Consider the following 27,814-nt stretch of genomic DNA (forward strand, 5'->3'; position numbering starts at 1 on the left):
TGTGGACGTGCTGCAGGGAAAGGATCCCACACATGCTCGATGGGATTTAAGTTTAGGAAACGGGCAAGCACGTCCATTCGCCGGATATCCTCTCGCTCCAAGACCTCCTTCAACCTGCTCTGTTCGACACAGTCGCGTATTAGCAAGCAAAAAAAAAAAAAAAATAAATAAATAAAAAAAATAAAAATAAAAAATAAAAAAAATAAAAAATGAATGCTGCGCCGTGTACACCCTTGAAAAGGCGCACATGGGGAAGGAGTAGAGCGTCTCAATAATGCAGACTGGGAAGTGTACCATGTTCAAAGATTTGGTGGTCAGTATGCCTTTTCCACATTAAGTCCCCACACACCATAACACAGGGACCACCAAAACGGCTCTGTTCCTGGGTGCGTTATGTGATCCCACCACTCGGCAGACGAGAGTACGTCCAGGTGTAACACCTACAGCGCCTCTCGGTGTTGAAAAATCAAAAATAGGTCGCAAATTAGCTCCCATGTCCTTAAAATATCAATTCACAAAATGACCCAAGTCCCTCCACAAGTAGTAATTACGAAAAATAAATAAAAAACAAATAGAGGGAAATATCTAGCATAGAAAGCAAAAGAAAAGAAAAGGAAAATTTAATTATAAATTTTAGAAACATGGGAAGGGCGAAAACAGTAGAAAATATTAAAATATTAGTTATTCCGATACGTAAGAAAATCAATATCATAGTCATAGAACGTAGGTTTGGGACACCAAAGATAGTGTTTGTTAAAGCATAAATAGCCATACGTTGTAATTACGATACTTTAATCTCTAGTCTGTTCTATTTCGGAAATTATTTAGAACGTACAGCTTTAGAGAACAACAATTGGGACTTTATTAAACGGGGATCAACAATAGATTGTTTTTGAGGAATGTCAATTCAAGACTTCAATTTGGGCATTTATCAGATTAGATAAACGGAAGGTGAATAGTAATCTCTTTGGCTTTAATGTCAATTCATGTGAATATTTAAACGCTTTACTGAATTGAGAATTTTAACCGGATTCGGACTTTGAATTGTGATAGTGGGAAACTTAAACTTCACGCGACTAGTGATCATAGTTAATGACAGTTTGCGGATATTAAATAGAAATAACTTATTTACCGAAAGTGACAGGATATTATCTAACATCTCTGATGCTAGCGGCAATCCTACTTAGACATCCAATTCAAGAACTTCTTTGAATGAGATCGTATGAGTGAACCTTTTTATTAATAATTCTTGTCAATAAACTGACGTTGTTAATTTGAAACATAATACAAGTCTTGAACATTAATTTAACTTAGATTAATAAACGTTAAGGTTACGTGATCTATGCCAAGAACAAATTAGCGATTCGTAACTAAAACAATTGAACGAAAGGTTAAAGTGTCGTCGTCTGCAAACATTGGTAGTAAAGCTACTAAAGATTTTTTCTCTCAGAGTTGGGAAGATTATACGTGTAGTGACCCACGTTTAACACTGGGTTTTAAAAATAATCAAACTGATACTTAGCCGGGACAATATTAAATAAAAGTAAAACCCTTCAATGACAGTCAATGTGTAAAAAATAAAATCAAACTTTCACCTATTAACGAAAAAGCGAAAACAGAAAAAGGGCTGCTACACAGGGTAACTTGTCACACTGAATCTGCTTTCATCCGAGAAGACCACGTGATCCCACTCCTCATTGGTCCACTCCCTACGCTCTTGGCACCGTCGCAAAAGGTATGGCCGATGTGCGAGTGGCAACGGACCACAACGTACTGGTCGGACAAAGAGACCATCCCCATGCAAACGCCGTACAGATGTGGATCTCAAGTTTTTTCTAGATTTCCGGAAAGCTTTTGACACCGTTCTTCACAAGTGACTTCTAATCAAGCTGCGGGCCTATGGGGTATCGTCTCAGTTGTGCGACTGGATTCGTGATTTCCTGTCAGGAAGGTCACAGTTCGTAATAATAGACGGCAAATCATCGAGTAAAACTGAAGTGATATCAGGAGTTCCCCAGGGAAGCGTCCTGGGACCTCTGCTGTTCCTGATCTATATAAATGACCTGGGTGACAATCTGAGCAGTTCTCTTAGGTTGTTCGCAGATGATGCTGTAATTTACCGTCTAGTAAGGTCTTCCGAAGACCAGTATAAGTTGCAAAGCGATTTAGAAAAGATTGCTGTATGGTGTGGCAGGTGGCAGTTGACGCTAAATAACGAAAACTGTGAGGTGATCCACATGAGTTCCAAAAGAAATCCGTTGGAATTCGATTACTCGATAAATAGTACATTTCTCAAGCCTGTCAATTCAACTAAGTACATGGGTATAAAAATTACGAACAACTTCAGTTGGAAAGACCACATGGATAATATTGTGGGGAAGGCGAGCCAAAGGTTGCGTTTCATTGGCAGGACACTTAGAAGATGCAACAAGTCTACTAAAGAGACAGCTTACACTACTCTCGTTCGTCCTCTGTTAGAATATTGCTGCACGGTGTGGGATCCTTACCAGGTGGGATTGACGGAGGACATCGGAAGGGTGCATAAAAGGGCAGCTCGTTTTGTATTATCACGTAATAGGGGAGAGAGTGTGGCAGATATGATACGCGAGTTGGGATGGAAGTCATTAAAGCAAAGACGTTTTTCATCGCGGCGAGATCTATTTACGAAATTGCAGTCACCAACTTTCTCTTCCGAATGCGAAAATATTTTGTTGAGCCCAACCTACATAGGCAGGAATGATCATCAAAATAAAATAAGAGAAATCAGAGCTCGAAAAGAAAGGTTTAGGTGTTCGTTTCTCCCACGCGCCGTTCGGGGGTGGAATGGTAGAGAGATAGTATGATTGTGGTTCGATGAACCCTCTGCCAAGCACTTAAATGTGAATTGCAGAGTAATCATGTAGATGTAGATGTAGATTGCATACCTTCCAGTACTGTTAAATGTAGGTGCAACTGCACTTGCTGTTTGACGTGGGTCCCTTCTCCTCTATTGCACTATGTAGCTGTTATCTGCTGCTGTAGTTGACTGTGGTGGATCACCTACCCACCTCCGGATATAAGTGGCTGCGATTCGGAACGCTCCTTAAGCACGAGAAACAGTGCTGTAAACAATACGAAACTCTAGGGCTACGCTCTTCACATTTCGTTCTTCTTCTAGTTTACCGCGTGGAGCCATCCAAATATTGTATCTAGGCCATGTTGTAGTGAAGAATCCCACCACAGTACACCGTAACTGCTCGTTGATTGACATACACAGTGTCTTTTCTCGTTCGTCCAACTGTCCCAAGCTGCGAGGCCAGTCCCATTTGGCGCTACGGTCAAGCTGACCTCACAACATGTGGCGTCCAACTTTCTGTGCACGACTGGGATCTCTCTGGCACCATGTTCCCGGACTTTCAATCATTTCCACGGAATAGTTAATATTTTGTGTTACTTCATCTTGCTCGTCCTTAAATTTTACAGAGCAGTGTGCAATCGTAATAGCTGAGGACATCAAATTGCGCTTCTTCAAGCAAAGAGTTCAGTGAAATATTGCATGGTACAGTACTGTTTCTGAATCGACATCGGTTTCTGGGGGCAATGATGAAGATATCACCTTAAAATACACTACTGTTAAAATATCAGTGACAAGATTTGCTCATGGCATTTCGAGGAAGAATTGCAGGACATACTAAATGGATTGAACAGGTTACTGATCACAGAATATGAATTGAGCGTCAACCGAAGAAAGAAAAAGTATTCAGGAGTAGTAAACATGCGATTAGTGAAAAATTTAACATAATAATCTTAGACCGTGAATAGATGAAGTCAAAGAATTCCGGTACGTTGAAGGCGAAATAACATATGGCAGAGGAAGCAAGGAGAATACCAAGTAGCAAGTATAGAGGGCACTCATGGCCAAAAGAGTCTATTAGTGGTACCAAACACTGATCTTACTTTGATGAAGTAACCTCTGAGGATGTACGTCTGGAACACAGCATTGTATGGTAGTGAATCACCGACTGGAAAAATTGGAAAAGAAGATGAAACGTCCCCTTACAAAAAATTAATGAATTACTGTGCTGATAAACCTCTTACATTATTTGATTCTCAAACAGCTGAGCAGAACTGAACGTACTCAGACATTTCGCTCTTTACCTATTCTGATCAACACTAAACTGACACACAATATTTTCAGCGCAACGCAATCTGACTTTGAAAAATCGCTACAAAAGAATGGCCCTGACTAACAATAACCTATACCTTTCATGAATCACTTACCTCACAAAAATCTTCGTTACTCGAACTACTGCAATACAGCGAGCGCCACTACTGCCAGCTAAATAAAAGATTCGAATTACTGAAGGAACTAACTACTGATAGGCGTAATTAGCAAATGAAAGATTTTGACAAATAATGTATTTACCTTAATAGTGTTCAAAAGTCGTAATATATATATATATATATATATATATATATATATATATGTTGTTGTTGTTGTTGTGGTCTTCAGTCCTGGGACTGGTTTGATGCAGCTCTCCATGCTACTCTATCCTGTGCAAGCTTCTTCATCTCCCAGTACCTACTGCAACCTACATCCTTCTGAATCTGCTTAGTGTATTCATCTCTTGGTCTCCCTCTACGATTTTTACCCTCCACGCTGCCCTCCAATACTAAATTGGTGATCCCTTGATGCCTCAGAACATGTCCTACCAACCGATCCCTTCTTCTGGTCAAGTTGTGCCACAAACTTCTCTCCTCCCCAATCCTATTCAATACCTCCTCATTAGTTATGTGATCTACCCATCTAATCTTCAGCATTCTTCTGTAGCACCACATTTCGAAAGCTTCTATTCTCTTCTTGTCCAAACTATTTATCGTCCATGTTTCACTTCCATACATGGCTACACTCCATACGAATACTTTCAGAAATGACTTCCTGACACTTAAATCAATACTGGATGTTAACAAATTTCTCTTCTTCAGAAACGCTTTCCTTGCCACTGCCAGCCTACATTTTATATCCTCTCTACTTCGACCATCATCAGTTATTTTGCTCCCCAAATAGCAAAACTCCTTTACTACTTTAAGTGCCTCATTTCCTAATCTAATTCCCTCAGCATCACCCGACTTAATTAGACTACATTCCATTATCCTCGTTTTGCTTTTGTTGATGTTCATCTTATATCCTCCTTTCAAGACACTGTCCATTCCATTCAACTGCTCTTCCAAGTCCTTTGCTGTCTCTGACAGAATTACAATGTCATCGGCGAACCTCAAAGTTTTTATTTCTTCTCCATGAATTTTAATGCCTACCCCGAATTTTTCTTTTGTTTCCTTTACTGCTTGCTCAATATACAGATTGAACAACATCGGGGAGAGGCTACAACCCTGTCTTACTCCCTTCCCAACCACTGCTTCCCTTTCATGTCCCTCGACTCTTATAACTGCCATCTGGTTTCTGTACAAATTGTAAATAGCCTTTCGCTCCCTGTATTTTACCCCTGCCACCTTTAGAATTTGAAAGAGAGTATTCCAGTCAACATTGTCAAAAGCTTTCTCTAAGTCTACAAATGCTAGAAACGTAGGTTTGCCTTTCCTTAACCTTTCTTCTAAGATAAGTCGTAAGGTCAGTATTGCCTCACGTGTTCCAGTGTTTCTACGGAATCCAAACTGATCTTCCCCAAGGTTGGCTTCTACTAGCTTTTCCATTCGTCTGTAAAGAATTCGTGTTAGTATTTTGCAGCTGTGACTTATTAAGCTGATAGTTCGGTAATTTTCACATCTGTCAACACCTGCTTTCTTTGGGATTGGAATTATTATATTCTTCTTGAAGTCTGAGGGTATTTCGCCTGTTTCATACATCTTGCTCACCAGATGGTAGAGTTTTGTCAGGACTGGCTCTCCCACGGCCGTCAGTAGTTCCAATGGAATATTGTCTACTCCGGGGGCCTTGTTTCGACTCAGGTCTTTCAGTGCTCTGTCAAACTCTTCACGCAGTATCGTATCTCCCATTTCATCTTCATCTACATCCTCTTCCATTTCCATAATATTGTCCTCAAGTACATCGCCCTTGTATAGACCCTCTATATACTCCTTCCACCTTTCTGCTTTCCCTTCTTTGCTTAGAACTGGGTTTCCATCTGAGCTCTTGATATTCATACAAGTGGTTCTCTTCTCTCCAAAGGTCTCTTTAATTTTCCTGTAGGCAGTATCTATCTTACCCCTAGTGAGATAGGCCTCTACATCCTTACATTTGTCCTCTAGCCATCCCTGCTTAGCCATTTTGCACTTCCTGTCGATCTCATTTTTGAGACGTTTGTATTCCTTTTTGCCTGCTTCACTTACTGCATTTTTATATTTTCTCCTTTCATCAATTAAATTCAATATTTCTTCTGTTACCCAAGGATTTCTACTAGCCCTCGTCTTTTTACCTACTTGATATATATATATAATCAGTTAATGACATCCAGTCTTACAAATTTACTGTATCTGATGGACATACGTCCAGATCATAAGCTCTCAAAACTCCGCCATCTCTCTCCCCACATCCACCACTGCTGGCGGCTCACCAACTTCGCAACGCTACGCGCTGTTAACAGCCAACTGCCCAACACTACAATAGCGAATTCCAACAATGCCACCCAGCCACAGACTGCACACAGCACAGCCAGTGATTTTCATACAGAGCGCTACGTGGCGGTGGCGTTACCAATATAAGAACCTAAACAGCCTACTTACAAAGAGAATTTAAGCTTTCTATGCATGGTATTATACAATGACGATAAAAATACATGGACTGATAAGAAAGAATGAGGAAGTTCTGCACAGATTTGTCGAGAAAAGGAACATGTGACAAGCAGTAACATGAACAAGGGAGAGGATGATAGGATACATGTCAAGACATTGTGAAATAACTTCAATGTTACTACCCGGAGCTATAGAAGACGAAACCTGTAGGGGAAGACAAAAATTGGAATGTATCCAACAAATAGTTGAGGACGTATGGTTTAAGTGCCACTCTGGGACGGCAATGTTGCCACAGCAGATGAAGTCTTAGCGGACAGCATTAAAACTAGTGAGGGGCTGATGACCCAAAAATAAAAACAGGAACTACAGTCATAAACAATACAGCAGACGGCCACTGAACTGTACATTGAACACATACTAACACCGACTGACTGTCACTGAGATGGATTTAGAGTGTCGTAACTTTAAAAATATTAATTTAAATTGACCAAAACTAAAGATACTCCACATGAAGTCAGCGTGTGATATCTTATACCCTTTCCTTTTCCCGAAGTGTGTATTTTTTAAATGTGTAAGCTATTTCCTTATTAAATTAAGCCGTTGTTAATTTTACTGATAAACGCCTTTATTAAACGGGGCCTAGTTTGGATTTGAATAAATAGCACCGCGTAAAAGAACAGGTAAATATACTCTGATCTGATATATCTTATTTGTGAAATAATATGTACTTTTAGTGCTTATTTAAAACAGTTGTGCACTAAGATATATTTCACATTTTCATTGTTCTTTGAGGTAATCTTTATTTAATGATGATTTGTAAGGTCAGAAAGTGGCCAGCGTGGGTAGGCGCTCCTTCTAGTACGTACCACATTGAGAAACATTATGTAATTTAAATGATGCTCATTTTATCGTATATCTGTAAGACTTGTGAACATCATTCATTTGGCAATGGTCCACGTGGTTATAAATAGGCGACTTCATGAAAGTCTTGGTCAGTAGGTGTCCGGCGGGATTCCGAAGTAGTTTGTAGCAGACGCTGCCGCTGTGTTCGCTATCGATAAATGTTTGTTTGTGGACGGCGTATGAGCCGGACTGTTCCACTACTTCGAAATTTTACGCGTCATGCAGTTTTGACCAACATGTGACCAACACTGTCACGCGGCTTTCTGACGTAAGTTTTCGAGAACGAAGGATTTTATATAGGTTGACTCTTAATGAGAAGACAACAGCAACAAGGCATTTTTTTTACAGTGCTAATGAAAATAACGCCGTTACTGGTTTCGAACCGAAAGGTTCATCTTCAAACGGCCAGTTCACGTTAAGATACATTTTACACTATCTTTCACTCTTCGTTTTCTCAAATGATGAAATTATCGTGACGACAGCGAAAGACAAACTTTGTGCGAGTGACAGCTATTTTCATGATGAACTTCTGTTGACAGTAAAGTAGCATCAGCCATGAACATAAGAAATATAAGAGCTATCGCTGTCCAACATCGTGAGATGTTGTACAGACCACCACAACAAGCGAAAATTCAAATGGCTCTGAGCACTATGGGACTTAACATCTGAGGTCATCAGTCCCCTAGAGCTTAGAACTACTTAAACCTAACTAACCTAACGACATCATACACACCCATGGCCGAGGCAGGATTCGAACCTGCGACAGTAGCGGTCGCGCGGTTCCAGACTGTAGCACCTAGAAGCGTTCGGCCACCACGGATGGCCACAATAAGCGGTCTATTCATATTTCATATTCTCGCTCGGAGTTCCGTGGCTGTAACGATGGCTGAGCGGTTCTCGAAATACACACGTTAGCAAAGTTATATATTCATACATTCGGAAGAAAAACAAACGAGCCATTCAGGGATGATAAGCATATGCAACAAAGTCTGTAATACTGCAGATTGTTGACTATTTTAAAAGAAATCTGTTTTTCCAATTCTTTGCAATTACTTTCGTATAGAATGCATAACTATAAATATGGACTTTGTATGCATGTAACTATAGAATGTTGTTTCCTCATCTACAGAAGAAATAATGAAAGGAACAGGAAACAATACATAATAAAAGCTATTATCGCATCCAGAGTACTAAATGAAAAGAATAAAGAGTGCAGACACTTCTGACATACACCACGTCTAACGGTTCAAATGTGCGTTGCTATGCTACCAGGCGTACACGGGCGTTGGACAATAGTAAGCAAAGACCTTGAGAAACGCATGCTTGAATGTAAATTCAGATGCTAGTTAAGCCTGCCAGTGGCGCTGTTGTATTTGAGTACGAACGGTACCTGTGCGAAGTCCTTAACACGTTACAAGCGTTAAGCGTGTCAGAACAGTGTTCTGTGTAATTGTGAGTGCGTTATGTCGGAGTAAGTGAATCCGAATGTGGGAGTATTGTTGGTGTCCGCATGCCGCTGTAGTGTCCCTTTTGCAATATTCACCACTATCGAGGTGAAACATAAATAAAAATGACTGTATGCGACTCAAAATGAACTGCAAACATCGATTTATCTGCGAAAGGTTATAACACTAACTGTAAAAATATACAATATAGATCGATAGATGCAGAAAAGACGTTTTTATTGTATGAGAATATAATGTGTGAGTAATTAAAAGAAGTATTATTATCTTTGTAAGAGTATAAAACACAATGCAATGCTCATTCTTCTGTCTAGTCCGTTTTGTTGTGTTCGTTCTGGTGTTAGCTGGAATAAGTACGCAAGCTATTGTGCTGCGCTAGCATTTGTTTCTGTCTTAACGTAATTGCAAATATTTAATGGTGTAAACTGTATCCTAGTAAGAATATATTAGTATAAAGTGATCTCCGTGTGTTATTTCAAGAACCTACGCCACATTTATCTTATGAAAAGAATATTTAATGAAAATTATTTAGCATGTTTCCAGCTGCTGCGGAGCGAGTAACAGTGATCTCTGTTAACAATTAGCCGCCATTACGCGTTACACTTGAAAATATTTTTTCACAGCACAATGTCTGATAGCCGGAGCGGAAGAAATTATGTAAAAATATTCAGTGAGATTAATTGAAGGAATCCAGTGAAATAATTTTATTAAAACTCGTCTATTTTCTGTGATAGTAATAATTTCAGATCAGTGAACTGGCGCTGAGTAATACTACGCTATTGCATTTACAGTAATTTGTAGGGAGCCTGGCGCTGAATAAAACCAAATATAATACATAATTGGCAACCTACGAAATTCGTTATTTTGCTTATTATATCTCTTTTGTATTTTTTTGAAAGCTAAACGTAAAAACTAACTTCACTAAAAATCAGTAACAGATCACGATAAATCAAAGGACAAACAAATTTACTAGGAGAGTGTTTCCTCTAAATAAATAGTTACATTATTTTTTTTAAGAGATATAATACCGCATGGGGGGGGGGGGGGCACTTGCCACTTGTGAGCACGAGGATGAATTATCGTATATACCCTGGCTACCACAGTCACAAGATTTCGATATTATTGAGCCTTTGTGGCCTTCTTTGTACAGAGTGATCCGTGATCGCTCTCGTCCTCCTTCATTGTTACACGAACTTGTCGCTATTGTGCAGGAATAATGGTGTAAGTTTCCCTTGAAAACCACACAGAACGTGTATTTATCCACTGCGAGATGAATGGAAGCTTTCTTCCATACCAACGATTTTCCTACACCGTATTAGGTATGGCAATGTGTTTTTTTGTATTTCCGCATTTTTGCCCATCCGCTCTACACAGCGTGATCGAGCTGCATAAAACAGTACGTCATGGATTTTAGGTCGCACGTTTGGATTATATCTGAAACTGATACATTGCATATTTTGAATGCAATAGATTATTGTACAGTTCGCTCAAAACTTGGTTCTTTTGTTTCCTAATAAAATACACTAAGTATGAGGTACGTTAGGTAATGACAGGCTGTTTCTCAGACTAGTAGTCCTCGAGTACGAATAGTCTACACACTTACTCAGAGGAGAGCAAAACAACTTGCAGCGCCTGCCCGATGCCAGCCGACTGAAGAGTAGTACTGGCCGTGAGGAGCTATTTCAAGGCCCTGACAGAGCGTTTCCGTCCTTCGCAGGAGCTACTGACGTCATCCGCCCCAAATTCGACGTGCAGTTTTCTTAAGCTCACTGATTCTGAGCGGTAGCACAACACAACGAAGATTTGAGAGCCCACGGGTTTTTCTGCTATTGCTTCATACTGGGCGGGCCACATATCGCACTTGCTCCTTCTATATGTCCGTTTCCAAAGAAAAAGCACAAGAGATAAAAAAGATAAAACTGCTCAGTTGCACACAGGGAGAATTGACCGTTACTCCATAACTTGTGTAGATTTTCATTCCGTTGATTATGCTGTTTAGTCGTCCCTTATCCTCTAACATTAAGCAAAGGAAAAGAACAGTTACATTCCTTTGCTTCTTTTTCTTCATTTTAATTCTTTCTTTCTTTCCCCGCTACTGTGGAGTACATCGTCGAATTAAAGTGAACGCCTGTGCTGCGTGTATATATCGCGTGTAGCGCATGAAAAAGACTTAAATCTACATAATAGTCCGTAATACAGGGTACAGTTCATGGCAGACGATGTGTGGGAAGAAATACCGTAGGCACTAATTTCTTTAATTTTACTCTTGCGATCATTACGCAAGTATATCTTAGAGGAAATAATGTGTATCCTGATTCGTGATGAAGCGTGGGATTTCGGACTTTTTAAGGGGGAAGGCTTTTGGCGATGCACTTAGATTTGCTTGTAATTCTTCTGTTGGAATTTATTAACCCCAGTTTTTAAACTCTCGTGCTGACTACAAGAAATCCATGACAAAACGCACTGCTTTCTTTTGACTCATCTCTGCAGTATGGCGGAGCCATTTACCTTGGAACACTTACAAGACATTCGCCTCTAGCTAGTCCTGTAATAGAAGTTGAATATATTTCCTTTTACAGTTTTAAGTGATACGATTCACTGTATGTGCGCTGCTGTCGATTATGGAAGTTACAAAAATTACTCCGGAAAAGTAAGGTTTTTCCAAATGTGAAATCCTGTTCCAAGGTACAACCTGGTTGTGTACCTAGGAACAAATTTTCCATTCAAATTTTGAAGTCCTGCAATCCAGAAACTTATGTCAGTAATGTATTTCAGTTATTGCAGAGTCTGCTTTTCACAGTATGTGTAGTTCGGTGCAAATGTACTTCAGACGGGCATACGTGAACTGTATTCGCAATTTGCAAATACGATTGTACATTAGCTGTACAGTTTACTAGAAACACGAAAATTTGTGCTGGACCAGCACTCGAACCGGGATTTGCAGCTAATCGTGGGCTGTCGCCATACCACGCATCCAGTACCGATTCAGACTTCCGTATGTCCCTATTCTCGTTGCGTGCAAGCATGTCCGCAGGATATTTGCATCGAGCTACATGGCAGTGGAAAATACAGTCACCGCAATAACGTTATTTCATGCCAAAGCAAAGGCAAACTGACGAGCAGGACACTGGGTCTTTCTTTGAGGGGACCACATTATGTACGAGATACTAGTACGTGTGGGTGTCTGAATCGGTCTTTGAGGCGTGCTCGGATAGCCGAAGTGGTTAAAGCGACCGCTCACGATAAACGGGAAATCCGGGACCGGGTCCTGGTCAAGCATAAATTTTCATGTGTTCCTAGTAAATGGTACAGCTGTTGCATAATTGTGTTCGCAATTTACGAATACATTTCACGTACTTAGTAGCGTATTTAACAGTCGATGTATTAAACAGTTACTTTGCTGCATACAAAAATTCAGAAATTTAAATCAAATTAAGAAGAAGTATTTTTAAAAACATTTTGAAATAGAAGCTACTGGCAACTAACACAAATTTCCATTTTCGAGACAAGGAAAATTGTCGAGACGTTAAAGAAACTCAGCTCATTTGCAGATACCAAGTTTTCCGTGGTACAAAGACCTCCCATTCGACGTACTAGGTGGTGCACGACTGATGAATTATGACTTAACAACCAACAACTTATGTAATTAATTTTAAAAATATATAGACTTTAGTTCACCATAAACCCCGTAACTGAAGACTCCACGCCGGCCAGAGTGGCCGAGCGGTTCTAGGCGCTACAGTCTGGAACCGCGCGACTGCTACGGTCGCAGGTTCGAATCCTGCCTCGGGCATGGATGTGTGTGATGTCCTTAGGTTAGTTAAGTTTAAGTAGTTCTAAGTTCTAGGGGACTGATGACCTCAGAAGTTAAGTCCCATAGTGCTCAGAGCCATTTGAACCATTTTTTGAAGACTCCACAGTATCTTCAAAACAGCTTTAATATATTATACAATGCTTAAATATGTAGAATTGTTAATATATACAAACACTGCAGGAAACATACCCTAAAACTGTAGAAAAGCAAGGAAACTGCTTATGAAGGTCTCTAGTGTGTGTTCCTACATGTGATTCTAAAATCACTCACTAGTTTGAAAAACCGTTCAGTATATATCAGGTGTTCCCAATTACCCTATCCGTCAATGGGAAATCCAGGATGGAATGTAAGAACGTTATGAAAAGATTGCTACTCACCATATAGAGGAGATGCTGAGTCGAGGGTGGGAACACCAAAAATACTGTCAGAAAATGAGGTCCAGCAAGGCCTTTTTCGAAGATAGACCATACACACACTTAACGCAACCGCAACCCATACACATACGACGGCAGCCTCTAGCTGCTGAGGACACACTGGCTTTAGGAAAGCTAAAGGTACCAGAGAGGTAATTCTAACATTGTGGTTGATAATGAAGACAAGACTGGAGAAAAACGAAATTACGTTAATAGGATTTGTCGACGTCGAAAAAGGGTTTGACAGTGTAAAATATTGTCAGATGTTCGAAATTCTGAGTAAAACAAGGGTAGGTTAAAGGGAAAGATAGGAAATATACAATATGTACATGAGCCAAGAGGGAACAGTAATGGTAGAATAGCGAGAATGAAGTGCTCGAATTACAAGAGGTGAAAGACAGGGATGTAGCCTTTCACCCCTACCGTTTAATCTATACATCTAAGAAACAGTGACGGATACAGAAGAAAGTTTAAAGGCTGTAATCAAAATCAAGGTGAAGGGACATCAAGGACACGACTTGCTGAGGACATTGCTATTTTGAGTGAAAGTGAAGAAGAATTACATAATCTGCTGAATGGAATGAACAGTCTAATGAGTACAGAATGTGCAGTGAGAAGCAGCTGAAATGAGAACAGCAAGAAACTTAACAGCACGATTGGTGATCACTAAGTACGTGAAGTTAATGAATTCTGGTGTTGTTGTTGTTGTTGTTGTGGTCTTCAGTCCTGAGACTGGTTTGATGCAGCTCTCCATGCTACTCTATCCTGTCCAAGCTTCTTCATCTCCCAGTACCTACTGCAACCTACATCCTTCTGAATCTGCTTAGTGTATTCATCTCTTGGTCTCCCCCTACGATTTTTACCCTCCACACTGCCCTCCAATACTAAATTGGTGATCCCTTGATGCCTCAGAACATTTCCTACCAACCGATCCCTTCTACTGGTCAAGTTGTGCCACAAGCTTCTCTTCTCCCCAATCCTATTCAATACTTCCTCATTAGTTATGTGATCTACCCATCTAATCTTCAGCATTCTTCTGTAGCACCACATTTCGAAAGCTTCTATTCTCTTCTTGTCCAAACTATTTACCGTCCATGTTTCACTTCCATACATGGCTACACTCCATACAAATACTTTCAGAAATGACTTCCTGACACTTAAATCTATACTCGAAGTTAACAAATTTCTCTTCTTCAGAAACGTTTTCCTTGCCATTGCCAGTCTACATTTTATATCCTCTCTACTTCGACCATCATCAGTTATTTTGCTCCCCAAATAGCAAAACTCCTTTACTATTTTAAGTGTCTCATTTCCTAATCTAATACGCTCAACATCACCCGACTTAATTCGACTAAATTCCATTATCCTCGTTTCGCTTTTGTTGATGTTCATCTCATATCCTCCCTTCAAGACACTGTCCATTCCGTTCAACTGCTCTTCCAAGTCCTTTGCTGTCTCTGACAGAATTACAATGTCATCGGCGTAACTCAAAGTTTTTATTTCTTCTCCATGGATTTTAATACCTACTCCGAATTTTTCTTTTGTTTCCTTTACTGCTTGCTCAATATACAGATTGAATAACACCGGGGAGAGGCTACAACCCTGTCTTACTCCCTTCCCAACCACTGCTTCCCTTTCATGTCCCTCGACTCTTATAACTGCCATCTGGTTTCTGTACAAATTGTAAATAGCCTTTCGCTCCCTGTATTTTACGCCTGCCACCTTTAGAATTTGAAAGAGAGTATTCCAATCAACATTGTCAAAAGCTTTCTCTAAGTCTACAAATGCTACAAACGTAGGTTTGCCTTTCCTTAATCTTTCTTCTAAGATAAGTCGTAAGGTCAGTATTGCCTCACGTGTTCCAGTATTTCTACGGAATCCAAACTGATCTTCCCCGAGGTCGGCTTCTACTAGTTTTTCCATTCGTCTGTAAAGAATTCGTGTTAGTATTTTGCAGCTGTGGCTTATTAAACTGATAGTTCGGTAATTTTCACATCTGTCAACACCTGCTTTCTTTGGGATTGGTATTATTATATTCTTCTTGAAGTCTGAGGGTATTTCCCCTGTTTCATACATCTTGCTCACCAGATGGTAGAGTTTTGTCAGGACTGGCTCTCCCAAGACTGTCAGTAGTTCTAATGGAATGTTGTCTACTCCCAGGGCCTTGTTTCGACTCAGGTCTTTCAGTGCTCTGTCAAATTCTTCACGCAGGATCGTATCTCCCATTTCATCTTCATCTACATCCTCTTTCATTTCCATAATATTGTCCTCAAGTACATCGCCCTTGTATAGACGCTCTATATACTCCTTCCACCTTTCTGCTATCTGAACTCTTGATGTTCATACAAGTGGTTCTCTTATCTCCAAAGGTCTCTTTAATTTTCCTGTAGGCAGTATCTATCTTACCCCTAGTGAGATAAGCCTCTACATCCTTACATTTGTCCTCTAGCTATCCCTGCTTAGCCATTTTGCACTTCCTGTCGATCTCGTTTTTGAGACGTTTGTATTCCTTTTTGCCTGCTTCATTTCTGGTGTATAGGAAGCAAAATAGCCCACGACGAATGGAGCAAAGAGGACATGAAAAGCAGAGCAGCACTTTTAACAAGAGCATTCCTGGCCAAGAGAAATCTACTTGAATTCAACACAGGCCTTAGTTTAAGGAAGAACACATCGTATGGTAGTGAAACATTGACTGTGAGGAAACTGGAAAAGAAGAGAATCGCACCACTTGAGCTGTGGTGCTACAGAAGAAAGTTGAAAATTAGGTGGACTGATAAGGTAAGGAGTGAGGTGGTTCTCCGGAGAATCGGCGAGAAAAGGGATGTATGGGAAACGTTGACAAGAGGAAGGAACACGATGGTAGGACATCTGTTAAGACATCACGGAATAACTCCCACGGTACTAGAGAGTCTTTAGAGGGTAATAACTGTAGGAATACATCCAGCAAATAAATGAGGACGTAGGTTGCAAGTGCTACTATGAGAGGCAGAGGTTGTCACAGGACAGTAACTCGTGGCGGACCACATCAAACCATGCAGAAGACACGGAAAGTTGCTACATACAAAAAAAGGCCTTTGTAGTTTCCACCGCTCCAGACAAATAACACGAAATGCTTTTACATTATTACAGTTGCTGGTCGTCGATCCTGTAATCTAACGTTATCGGATCTTTTCGTCTATTTACGCACATTGCACCAAATGCACTGACTATAAACACCAGCATACTACGTCAAGAATTGATCAACTCCACCAAGGTTTTGCAGAATTTGCTAATGCTGTTGCGTAAGTTTTCTCCTACTTTCTTGGAAAATTTTGTTACTTCAGGTTCATTTATGTTTTTCAGCGTGATTTTGTGTGTAAGGCACGTCAGTCCACAATCGAAGGAGGGAGACCATAGTTCATGTACAACACTAATTAATTATTTGTGATCTGATCCTATTGCACATGTGTGTATTGTTGCTTAACATCATAGGTCTAAGATACTTGAAAAAACTAGTTATCTGAAAGTCACTATAAATTTCTGTTACTGTTTTAAGTCGAAACTCAAAGATGACAGTGCCAATACTGAAAGCATTCACGCGTTGCTATTAATCGTAGCACATTTTAATTTTCATAAATGAACGCTCTGAAAGTACCGGCAGTAGAGAGTCTCCTGAAATTTAATAGCCACTGTAAAATTAATTGCTGTCTTAGTTGGATTTTTGAGACAGTGACTTATCAGTGAATCTGCCCAGTTGAACAGTGCGGTTTGAGAATATTCAGTCCGATTCTGCTCTCCATGGTGGCCCAACCTGAGAAGCCTCTTCATCTCTACATTACTACAGCCTACATTCATTCGAAGATTTTTATTTAGTCAAGACTTGAAATTTTCCAGAAATTTTATTCATTCCCTACTTCCCTCCGTTACTCCCTTTCATTATGAAAGTGATAATTCTTTGGTGCCTCAGGATGTGTCCTATGAAGCGATCTCTTTTTTAGTCTTTAGTGCCATAAAATTCTCTTCTCCCCAATTAGATTCAGTACTTCTTCTTTATTTATCCGATTCCCCTTTTAATCTGCAGCGTTCCTCTGTAGCACCACATTTCAAAAGCTTCTCCCTATTCTCTTCTGAACTTCCGTACAAGACTATACTCTGGTCAAATACCTTCAGAAAAGACCTCTTAACATTGAATTTCAGTTAGGGGCTAAAATACTTCTCATGTTAAGAACTGTTTTCTTGTTGTTTTGCACTATATGATCAAAAGTATCCGGAAACTCCTATATAATGCGGAATCGACCACTCGATGTCGCGATAGACAGTATAAAATGAGAGAAAAATTTTGTTGTGTGTGGAGAAGAAATAACAGGGAAATGGGTCGGTCACAAGAACTAAGTGACTTCGATCTTGGACCAGTCGTTAGATATCACCTGAGTAACAAACCCATTAGGTACATTCTCACCCATATAAATCTGCCCAAATCGACCATTGGTAATTTGAGAAGTGGAGGCGAGAAGGAACAACCACAAGACCAGGTACACCTTATGTACTGACGAACAGGGACAGTTTCGCTTTGCGAAAGGTGGTTGAAAATAAAATCACGTGAAAACAGCGAAAGGAATCACCTTTTAGTACGATGTTGCTTCCAGCATTCTAGCTATCACAATAACTGTGCTTATGGAGCTGAAAACAATGGGCTACAGTGGTCGAGCAGTTCTTCATAAGCCACACATTTCTGTTGTTGTTGTTGTGGTCTTCAGTTCTGAGACTGGTTTGATGCAGCTCTCCATGCTACTCTATCCTGTGCAAGCTTCTTCATCTCCCAGTACCTACAGCAACCTACATCCTTCTGAATCTGCTTAGTGTATTCATCTCTTGGTCTCCCTCTACGATTTTTACCCTCCACGCTGCCCTCCAATACTAAATTGATGATCCCTTGATGCCTCAGAACATGTCCTACCAACTAGTCCCATCTTCTGGTCAAGTTGTGCCACAAACTTCTCCCCAATCCTATTCAATACTTCCTCATTAGTTATGTGATCTACCCATCTAATCCCCAGCATTCTTCTGTAGCACCACATTTCGAAAGCTTCTATTCTCTTCTTGTCCAAACTATTTATCGTCCATGTTTCACTTCCATACATGGCTACACTCCCACACAAATACTTTCAGAAACGTCTTCCTGACACTTAACTCTATACTCGATGTTAACAAATTTGTCTTCTTCAGAAACGCTTTCCTTGCCATTGCCAGTCTACATTTTATATCCTCTCTACTTCGACCATCATCAGTTATTTTGCTCCCCAAATAGCAAAACTCCTTTACTACTTTAAGTGTCTCATTTCCTAATCTAATTCCCTCAGCATCACCCGACTTAATTCGAGAACATTCCATTTTCCTTGTTTTGCTTTTGTTGATGTTCATCTTATATCCTCCTTTCAAGACGCTATCCATTCCGTTCAACTGCTCTTCCAAGTCCTTTGCTGTCTCTGACAGAATTACAATGTCATCGGCGAACCTCAAAGTTTTTTTTTTCTTCTCCATGGATTTTAATACCTACTCCGAATTTTTCTTTTGTTTCCTTTACTGCTTGCTCAATATCCAGATTGAATAACATCGGGGAGAGGTTACAACCCTGTCTTACTCCCTTCCCAACAACTGCTTTCCTTTCATGTCCCTCGACTCTTATAACTGCCATCTGGTTTCTGTACAAATTGTAAACAGCCTTTCGCTCCCTGTATTTTACCCCTGCCACCTTCAGAATTTGAAAGAGAGTATTCCAGTCAACATTGTCAAAAGCTTTCTCTAAGTCTACAAATGCTACAAACGTAGGTTTGCCTTTCCTTAATCTTTCTTCTAAGATAAGTCGTAAGGTCAGTATTGCCTCACGTGTTCCAGTATTTCTACGAAATCCAAACTGATCTTCCCCGAGGTCGGCTTCTACTAGTTTTTCCATTCGTCTGTAAAGTATTCGTGGTAGTATTTTGCAGCTGTGGCTTATTAAACTGATAGCTCGGTAATTTTCACATCTGTCAAACACCTGCTTTCTTTGGGATTGGAATTATTATATTCTTCTTGAAGTCTGAGGGTATTTCACCTGTTTCATACATCTTGCTCACCAGATGGTAGAGTTTTGTCAGGACTGGCTCTCCCAAGGCCGTCAGTAGTTCCAATGGAATGTTGTCTACTCCGGGGGCTTTGTTTCGTCTCAGGTCTTTCAGTGCTCTGTCAAACTCTTTACGCAGTATCGTATCTCCCATTTCATCTTCATCTACATCCTCTTCCATTTCCGAAATATTGTCCTCAAGTACATCGCCCTTGTATAGACCATCTATATACTCCTTCCACCTTTCTGCTTTCCCTTCTTTGCTTAGAACTGTGTTTCCATCTGAGCTCTTGATGTTCATACAAGTGGTTCTCTTATCTTCAAAGGTATCTTTAATTTTCCTGTAGGCAGTATCTATCTTACCCATAGTGAGATAAGCCTCTACATCCTTACATTTGTCCTCTAGCCATCCCTGCTTAGTCATTTTGCACTTCCTGTCGATCTCATTTTTGAGACGTTTTATTCCTTTTTGCCTGCTTCATTTACTGCATTTTAATATTTTCTTCTTTCATCAATTAAATTCAATGTTTATTCTGTTACCCAAGGATTTCTACTAGTCCTCGTCTTTTTACCTTTTTGATCCTCTGCTGCCTTCACTACTTCATCCCTCAAAGATACCCATTCTTCCTCTACTGTATTTCCTTCCCCCATTCATGTCAATTTTTCCCTTACGCTATCCCTGAAACTCTGTACAACCTCTGGTTCTTTCAGTTTATCCAGGACCCATCTCCTTAAGTTCCCACCTTTTTGCAGTTTCTTCAGTTTTAATCGACAGGTCATAGCCAATAGATTGTGGTCAGAGTCCACATCTGCCCCTGGAAATGTCTTACAATTAAAAACCTAGTTCCTAAATCTCTGTCTCACCATTATATAATCTATCTGATACCTTTTAGTATCTCCAGGGTTCTTCCATGTACACAACCTTCTGTAGTCATTGCAAATAGACACTGGAGTTCATGTAAAGAGTGACGTCACTGGGCAGCGGGCGAGTGGAAACTACTTGATTTAGAGTGATGTATGATAGGACATCTGCTAAGACATGAGGGAATGACTTCCATGGTACTAGAGGGAGCTGTAGAGGGCAAAAACTGTAGAGGACGACAGAGATTGGAATACGTCAAGCAAATAATTGAGGACGTAGGTTGCAATTGCTACTCTGAGATGAAGAGGTTAGCACAGGAAAGGAATTCGTGGCGGGCCGCATCAAACCTGTCAGTAGACTGATGACCAAAAAAAAAATCGCTCTGTACCCACTGGCAGACCGATGGAAGAGTTTGGGTTTGGTGCACGCCTGAAGAACGTTAGCTGATGACATGTAGTGCCAGCTGTGAAGGAAGTGGTCTTTACGGTGTGAGAATGCTTTTCGCGATTGGGATGTTGTCCCCTTATAGCGATTAAGAAAACGCTAAATGCAGGAGAACATTAATATATTTCGGGTCATTGTGTACTGCGTGCAGAAAAGGACCAGTTCGTAGAAGATGGCTGTTTGTACCAGCATGACAATGAACGCTGTCATTAATCGGGATGTGTGACGCAAAGGCACGTGGATACTGGTATTCCTCTAACGGAGTGGCCTACACAGAGTCCCGAGCTGAACCCAATGGAACACCCGTTGAATGAGTTGGACCGTCCACTTCGTTCAAGACACCTGTGTCCAACATCATTACCGTCTCTAGTTTCGGCTGAAAATGCCCCAGGACAATTCAAGTCGCCATACAGGCGGAGGGTGATAACGCCCACCAGTTGGGAGGTTACACTCATCTGTGGCATCTAGTAGTCAGGCCTACTAGATGAGCGGCCTGCCAGGCGAGTGCAATTATTATTCGTACATCAGAAATATTTTTATGATTTATCATATACACTGCAACTATGCTTGAAATTAGAGCCCTAGTACCTAACAGTTAAGCTATAATTTATTCTCGTATTTACTTCTTAACACATCGGAATGGATAACGCATCTGACTAATAGCTTGTGCACATTTCTGATGGACTCACTCCGTCCAGGCAAGACCACATTTCCTTTCTGTGGCATATATTTTAATCAAAGCTTGGGCATACTAGCAAAAAAATGAAGCTTATGGTATAATGTCTCAACAAACATTTGTTTCATACATCTCCACTTTTATTATAATAAATTCCATCACGCTAATGTTGCATAATTTCTTGCATTACTATTAAACACAATAGTTAAACCAGGGATTCTTTACCCAATGGGCATGACATTACATAAGCATTTTACTATTCTATGGTCTTGCAATGTTTCTGTTTATTGCTAATGTGTACTTTCTGGATTGGTTAGGAATCTTTCGCTGCTTCATCCTCTCCCATACTCTCATAAGCTCATTCATTAGCAACACAATGAATTTACTGACTATCGGGCTGTACTAAGGAAAATCATGTTTGACCCACCGTATTTGAAACTAATTCTCTACTGCCTTATGCAAATCACACAGATTAAATATACAAAATAAATCACATTGGCAGTATAAAACACATCTCAGAAACAAAATGTTTGGTTATCTACTTGTTCTGCCTTCCCTCATCAATCAATTGTCATCCCAGATTCACACGTCACTGACCCACGTAATAAATTTCCCTACCACAAACTCTGTAGGTTTTATGCACATCTCCCTGTCCAATGCAACCCACATGGCGTTGCCGGATAGATGACTGACTCACTTTAATTCTCTCTCAGAGTATCAGAATATCAAGCTTGCGTCACACGAATGCATCTCATAATGGAAATTTTTGGTATCTTAGTTATCTCACACACGGATCCTCAAGTGAAAGCTTGGACAAGCACTTCAATTTTTTTATTGTCTCATAGTCAGGTTCAGACTCACATTGTACTCACCACATGGAAGTGCTTGTCTCTAATTCAAGTTCTGCACACGCAGTTCTTAAATATTTTCAACTTAGATTTACACACGCAAGTATTTCATCTTAATATTACCACAAGCAAGTACTTCGTCTTATAATTACAACGTGTGGTTTCATTGTGACTGTTGGTCACTTCCGAAGAATCCTGTGTTCCCTGTGAATTTTACCTGCCTTTCTTTTTCCGAACAAATCACATGAGCCTCCCACCAAAAGTTTCTCAAAAGATAAATCATTATTTTTATCTACTCTTAAATATTTCCACATGCATACCATTTTCATTTAAATTTGTCTTTCTGGAGCACACATAAAGCACAGGAACCAGCGACAGAGTGCTGAAACATGGCTGTTCATCAGGTCATCCCGAGCTTCCGCAGAAGTGGGGGAGGACCTTGCCACTGTATTGGTCAGCCACATTCCAGGCCCTCTGGTGTTCTGGTATACTTTCTCTCTTTGGTTCGGCCAAAGGCGACCAGAGAACCGTCTCAGAGATGATTATAGTATCTACCTTGCTAAAAGCTGATAGTGTCAAAACGTTTATTTCGTACATGATTAGAAATGTAATCCATAACTCATTTTTCTTTATTTTGATCTGACCAGACTAAATCAGCTGTATATTGTATTACGACTGAAATATTAACACTCAAAGATATAGTGGCTGCAGTTGGTAGCATCGATGCTAAAAATAGACTGTTGTACATCGTATCTCTGCGTAGGTTAGCCGACTTGGATGTAATTTCTAATTTTTGGGAGGTTTTTGAGTTGTCTTCCTAACGGAAGTAGAGAGAGGTATATTTGGTTGTATGAAAGGAATAGTCCGCCATTGCAATCAGAATTGCGACTTTAATGTTTGGTCTCCATATAGAAAAGGAGAAAGGATTAAAAACCACTGTAATTCGAAAGAGCTCATCTTGATGAATAAGCGGCGAATATAATCATCGTCAAAGGCAACAAAACAGGAAAAGGTAATACATTCTTTTAAAAACCCGGCACTTCACATTGGGCATTATATATGTTTAAATTTTTACCAGCAAGATTTACATCCTGTGGCGAAAATAATTTCAAGAGCCCGCATCGAATTTATAACACCGATCAAAACCCGCGACGAGTGACATTGCCGTCTTTTCTCAAAAGTGACGTTCAATGAGTAGGCCGTGGATTTATTCTGGCTAAAACGATTAAGAATATGTTGCCATTTTCATTCCCCACCCGTTTTTCTTCGAGATTTTGCAGAACCAGCAATACAAAATTTTCGATCGCCGCAGCTGTGGAGTCCCGGGACCGACATCACCGAGATTCAGAAGACGAATTCTTCTTCCAGCGAATCTCTATTGCTGTAGATACAATAATAATAATAATAATTGTTATTATTTTCAGAGAATTTTCAAGATTTTTGTTAGGAAAAATCCTGCAATTAACTTCACAAACGTTCATAATATTCTTCTTTTTTATCATTTTTTTTATCTGCACAGTTGCCCATTACAGTACACATTCATTCAAGAGGGAATTAGTACGTTAATGCAATTAACTTGGGGAAGGGATGTTATAACGTGTCAGTCGTGGTCACAACAGTGTTCAGTGAGTTTTGAGTACATTATGACGGAACTAAGTGAATTTGAACGTGTTGGTGATCGTATGGTAGGACCTTCTGCAATCAAGGTAGCCAAAGTGTTTGGTGTTTCAATAGTAAGCAGGAAAACGTCATCCACAAAGCCACAACACGGATGAAGAGTGTATTCGTGATTGTGACCGACAGTCATGTAATAAGATTATGACGAAAAATAAGAGGACGACTGCTGCAGAAGTCACTGCAGAACCGAATGTCGCACTCCCGAACCCTGTCAACACCAACACAACACGAAGGGAGCTCCATAAGCAGGGGACTGAAAAGCGTGCTGGAATCCCAAACCCACTCATCAGTGATACAATGCCTGGAACAGGAGAGGCGGTGGCGAAACCATAACAACTGGACCAATGGAAGAATATCATTTGATCGGATAAGTCTTGTTTTACAGTGTTTCCTACTTCTGGTCGAGTTTATGTCCCAAAAGCGAAAAATGACAGCGATTCGATGATGATCTGGACACCAGTATCGTGGTATTGCATCTCTCCCTTGGTTACACTGCAAGGTGTGATTACTTTCCTAGGATTATGTGAGTACTTTGGTGAATCAGGTCGATTGCAAATGGTAATGCTGATTTTCCAAGACGACACGGCCTTTGTTCACACAACTCGCATCGTCCAGGACTGTTTTTGAGAGCACGAGGATGAACTGTCGCGTCTCCCATGGGCAACACAGTCACCAGATGTCAGTGTTATTGAGCCTTTGTGGTCTAGAAGGGTGGGTGATGGCTGTCCAACTCCCTTATCATTGCCTGAACCTGTAACTATTTTGCAGGAAGAGTGGCATTAGATACCCTTGAAAACCGAACAGGATCTTTACGTAACGAGTGGAAACTGTTTCGAATACCAACGCATTTCATACACCTTATTAGGAATGACAATGTGATTTCAGTACTTCCATACGTTTGTCAACGTTTGTATGTAACTGACACGGTGGATATTTTACTAATATAACTCCACATTTTATACTGGATGGCGAATGTTGAATATAAATGAAAGTAACATCGGGTGCGCATCAAGTAACCGTAATAGAACATATTTTGTTCTGAATATACATAAACGATATATGAGATAGCCTCAGCAGCGCTCTCACTTTGTTACATGAAGATGCGGTTGTCTACCGGAAAATATCTTCGTTGAACTGCCGAAAAGAAATTGACAAAGACTTGGACATAATTTCTAAGCCGGAAAACAGCTCTTGAGCCATATATGGCATTTACTGTGTGTGACGAACAATTTGCCGGTGTCATTCGCAATGTGATCTCGGCGGTTATACTTTCGCATAAAAATGCAAGATGCGCAACCTAGTTTCAAATATCTTTAAGACAAAATTCCATCGAAACAGTTTTGTTAACATTGTACGTAGGCTGTTTAGGTTTTATGTTGGTAACGCCTCGTAGCGCTCTATATGAAAATCACTGACTGTGCTGTGTGCAGTCTGTGGCTGGTTTCCATTGTTGGAATATTCACTATTGTAGTGTTGGGCAGTTGGATGTGAACAGCGCGTAGCGTTACGCAGTTGGAGGTGAGCCGCCAGCAGTGGTGGATGTGGGGAGAGAGATGGCGGAATTTTGAGAGCGGATGATCTGGACGTGTGTCCATCAGAGAGAGTAAATTTGTAAGACTGTATGTCATGAACTGATACATATATTATGACTTGAACACTATTCAGGTAAATACACTGTTTGTTCTGTATCAAAATCTCTCATTTGCTAGCTATGCCTATCAGTAGTTAGTGCCTTCAGTAGTTAGAATCCTTTATTTAGCTGGCAGTATTGGCGCTCGCTGTATTGCAGTAGTTCGAGTAACGAGGATTTTTGAGAGGTAAGTGATTCATGAAAGGTATAGGTTATTGTTAGTCAGGGTCATTCTTTTGTAGGGATTATTGAAAGTCAGATTGCGTTGCGCTAAAAATATTGTGTGTCAGTTTAGCGTTAATCAGAATAAGTAAAGAGCGAAATGTCTGAGTACGTTCAGTTCTGCTCAGCTGTTTAAAAATCAAATAACGTAAAGGGTTTATCAGCACAGTCATTCATAAATTTTTCTAAGGGGACGTTTCAACATCTTGGGTATTAACAAACCGCTTCAGCTGTATTTAGTCCTTCATTATTGGATCACTACCGGTTTCGTGGCACTAAAACCCACATCTGCAGGTGAACATCTGTTAAAGAATAAATCCAGAAGGAATAGCAACCCTAAAGATGTGGATTTTAGTGCCACGAAACCGTTAGTGATCCAATAATAAAGGACTAAATACAGCTGAAGCTGTTATTAATACCCAAGATGACTACTCACAGCTTTGGCCGCCCCACCTAAAAGGTTGTCTGCAGTGCTGTTGACATCCGTTGTCGACATTCTACGTCACAAGCGCTTGGCTACATCCTCTTCCGTCGAGTCACTGACATCTTATGCACCTTCATCGTCTGATGAGTTCTTGGAAGGAGGCCGATCCCTATCCTTCCCCCTCTCATCTTCTCTTAATTCTGTTGTGTTCGAAATGTTTGCTGACCTTTTGGTTTCCTGGAACAGCATGTCGTAACTCTTGTGACTATATTAAAGGTTACACAGCAGTTACATAGGGTAACGTAATGGATTATTGAAGTCGTCACACTTGACATTTCATTTATCACCGTTTATCACAGCTCTTTGTACTGCATTACTTGTAACTGTTGTTTCCTTAAAAAGAACGCAAGTAATGAAGAGACTGTTTTGAAGCTTCCTGTTCTGAGTCTAGTGATAAAACTTCAGCTTAGCCACGCAAATTCTGATTGTGGTGCCTCCTTCAAGTCAGTCCACGATATTGTTGACTGTCCTCTTCGAATGCACAACGGAACAATAATGGACATTCTTCACACATCGGATGAAGCGATCGAATGGGACACGTACGAGCTTGTGATGGAGCAAATTTGTCCACAAATGTATATTTGTATTCATTTTCATCATACGATACATAAATAGATAAATAGTTATGCGGTATAACGTTGTTCTATATACATGTAAACAGGATTAGAATACTGTCACCGCATCACGTTTTATACCTCGCACCTATACTCTGCTTGCTGCGGAATACTTGATTTAGTATTCGTATGTTTGCTTCTAAAAGTCGTGTGTTGTATATTTACATTCATGGCATGCACTACACGTCATTTAAGTAATGACTAATGCAATGTGGTGGATTAAGCCATTTTAACCCTTATCCGTCAGGTTGGACCAAGACTTAAACCAGTTGATATTTGGGTTTAAAATAAAAGCAGCTGGTGGTACAAATATGCATTTAATTCATTACTTAACGGCTGTTGACAGTCACCTTCCAGAAATGTTTAAATATTATATCTCTCATGGGACATATTTGGGCCAGGTAACAGGAACCATATGTCTAGTGCAAAGATTTCTCTACATTCTTGTCACATCCACCAGTGAATTAAGCTAGACCGTGATAATCTGTACCGCATTTCTTTCTATAAGTTGGATACTTTATTTATAGAATCTGTCGAATACAGTTTTCACTCCCTAGACTTGTGTAACGTTAAATGCTGCACGAAAGCGCGGTAATTATCAAATGGCTCTGAGCACTATGGGACTTAACATCAATGGTCATCAGTCCCCTACAACTTAGAACTACTTAAACCTAACTAACCTAAGGCCATCACACAACACGCAGCCATCACGAGGCAGAGAAAATCCCTGACCCCGCCGGGAATCGAACCCGGGAACCCGGGCGTGGGAAGCGAGAACGCTACCGCACGACCACGAGATGCGGGCGCGGTAATTATCGTCGTTTACGAATGAAAGTAAACACTATCTACATTATCTGAATTTCTCGAGATGACTTGGATTGCTCCTCAGACATAAAGACAACCAATCTCTCGGGCAGTCCCACTGAGGTAAAGCAACTTCGATTAAAAGTTTT

The 27,814-nt window shown here is 40.3% G+C and overlaps 1 protein-coding gene across 1 annotated transcript in view; it reads right to left on the reverse strand.

Annotated features, from left to right (window-relative positions):
• Window positions 1-10,753, reverse strand: part of LOC126456706 (serpin B4-like) — a 69,462-nt gene extending 58,709 nt beyond the window's left edge. Inside the window, exon 1 of the mRNA XM_050092446.1 lies at window positions 10,699-10,753. The gene's annotated coding sequence lies outside the window, so the exon portion shown is untranslated. The remainder of the gene's footprint in view (window positions 1-10,698) is intronic.
• Window positions 10,754-27,814: the final 17,061 nt, after the last annotated feature.

The sequence above is a fragment of the Schistocerca serialis genome, chromosome 2 (genome assembly GCF_023864345.2).
Source record: "Schistocerca serialis cubense isolate TAMUIC-IGC-003099 chromosome 2, iqSchSeri2.2, whole genome shotgun sequence".
NCBI lineage: Eukaryota > Metazoa > Arthropoda > Insecta > Orthoptera > Acrididae > Schistocerca > Schistocerca serialis.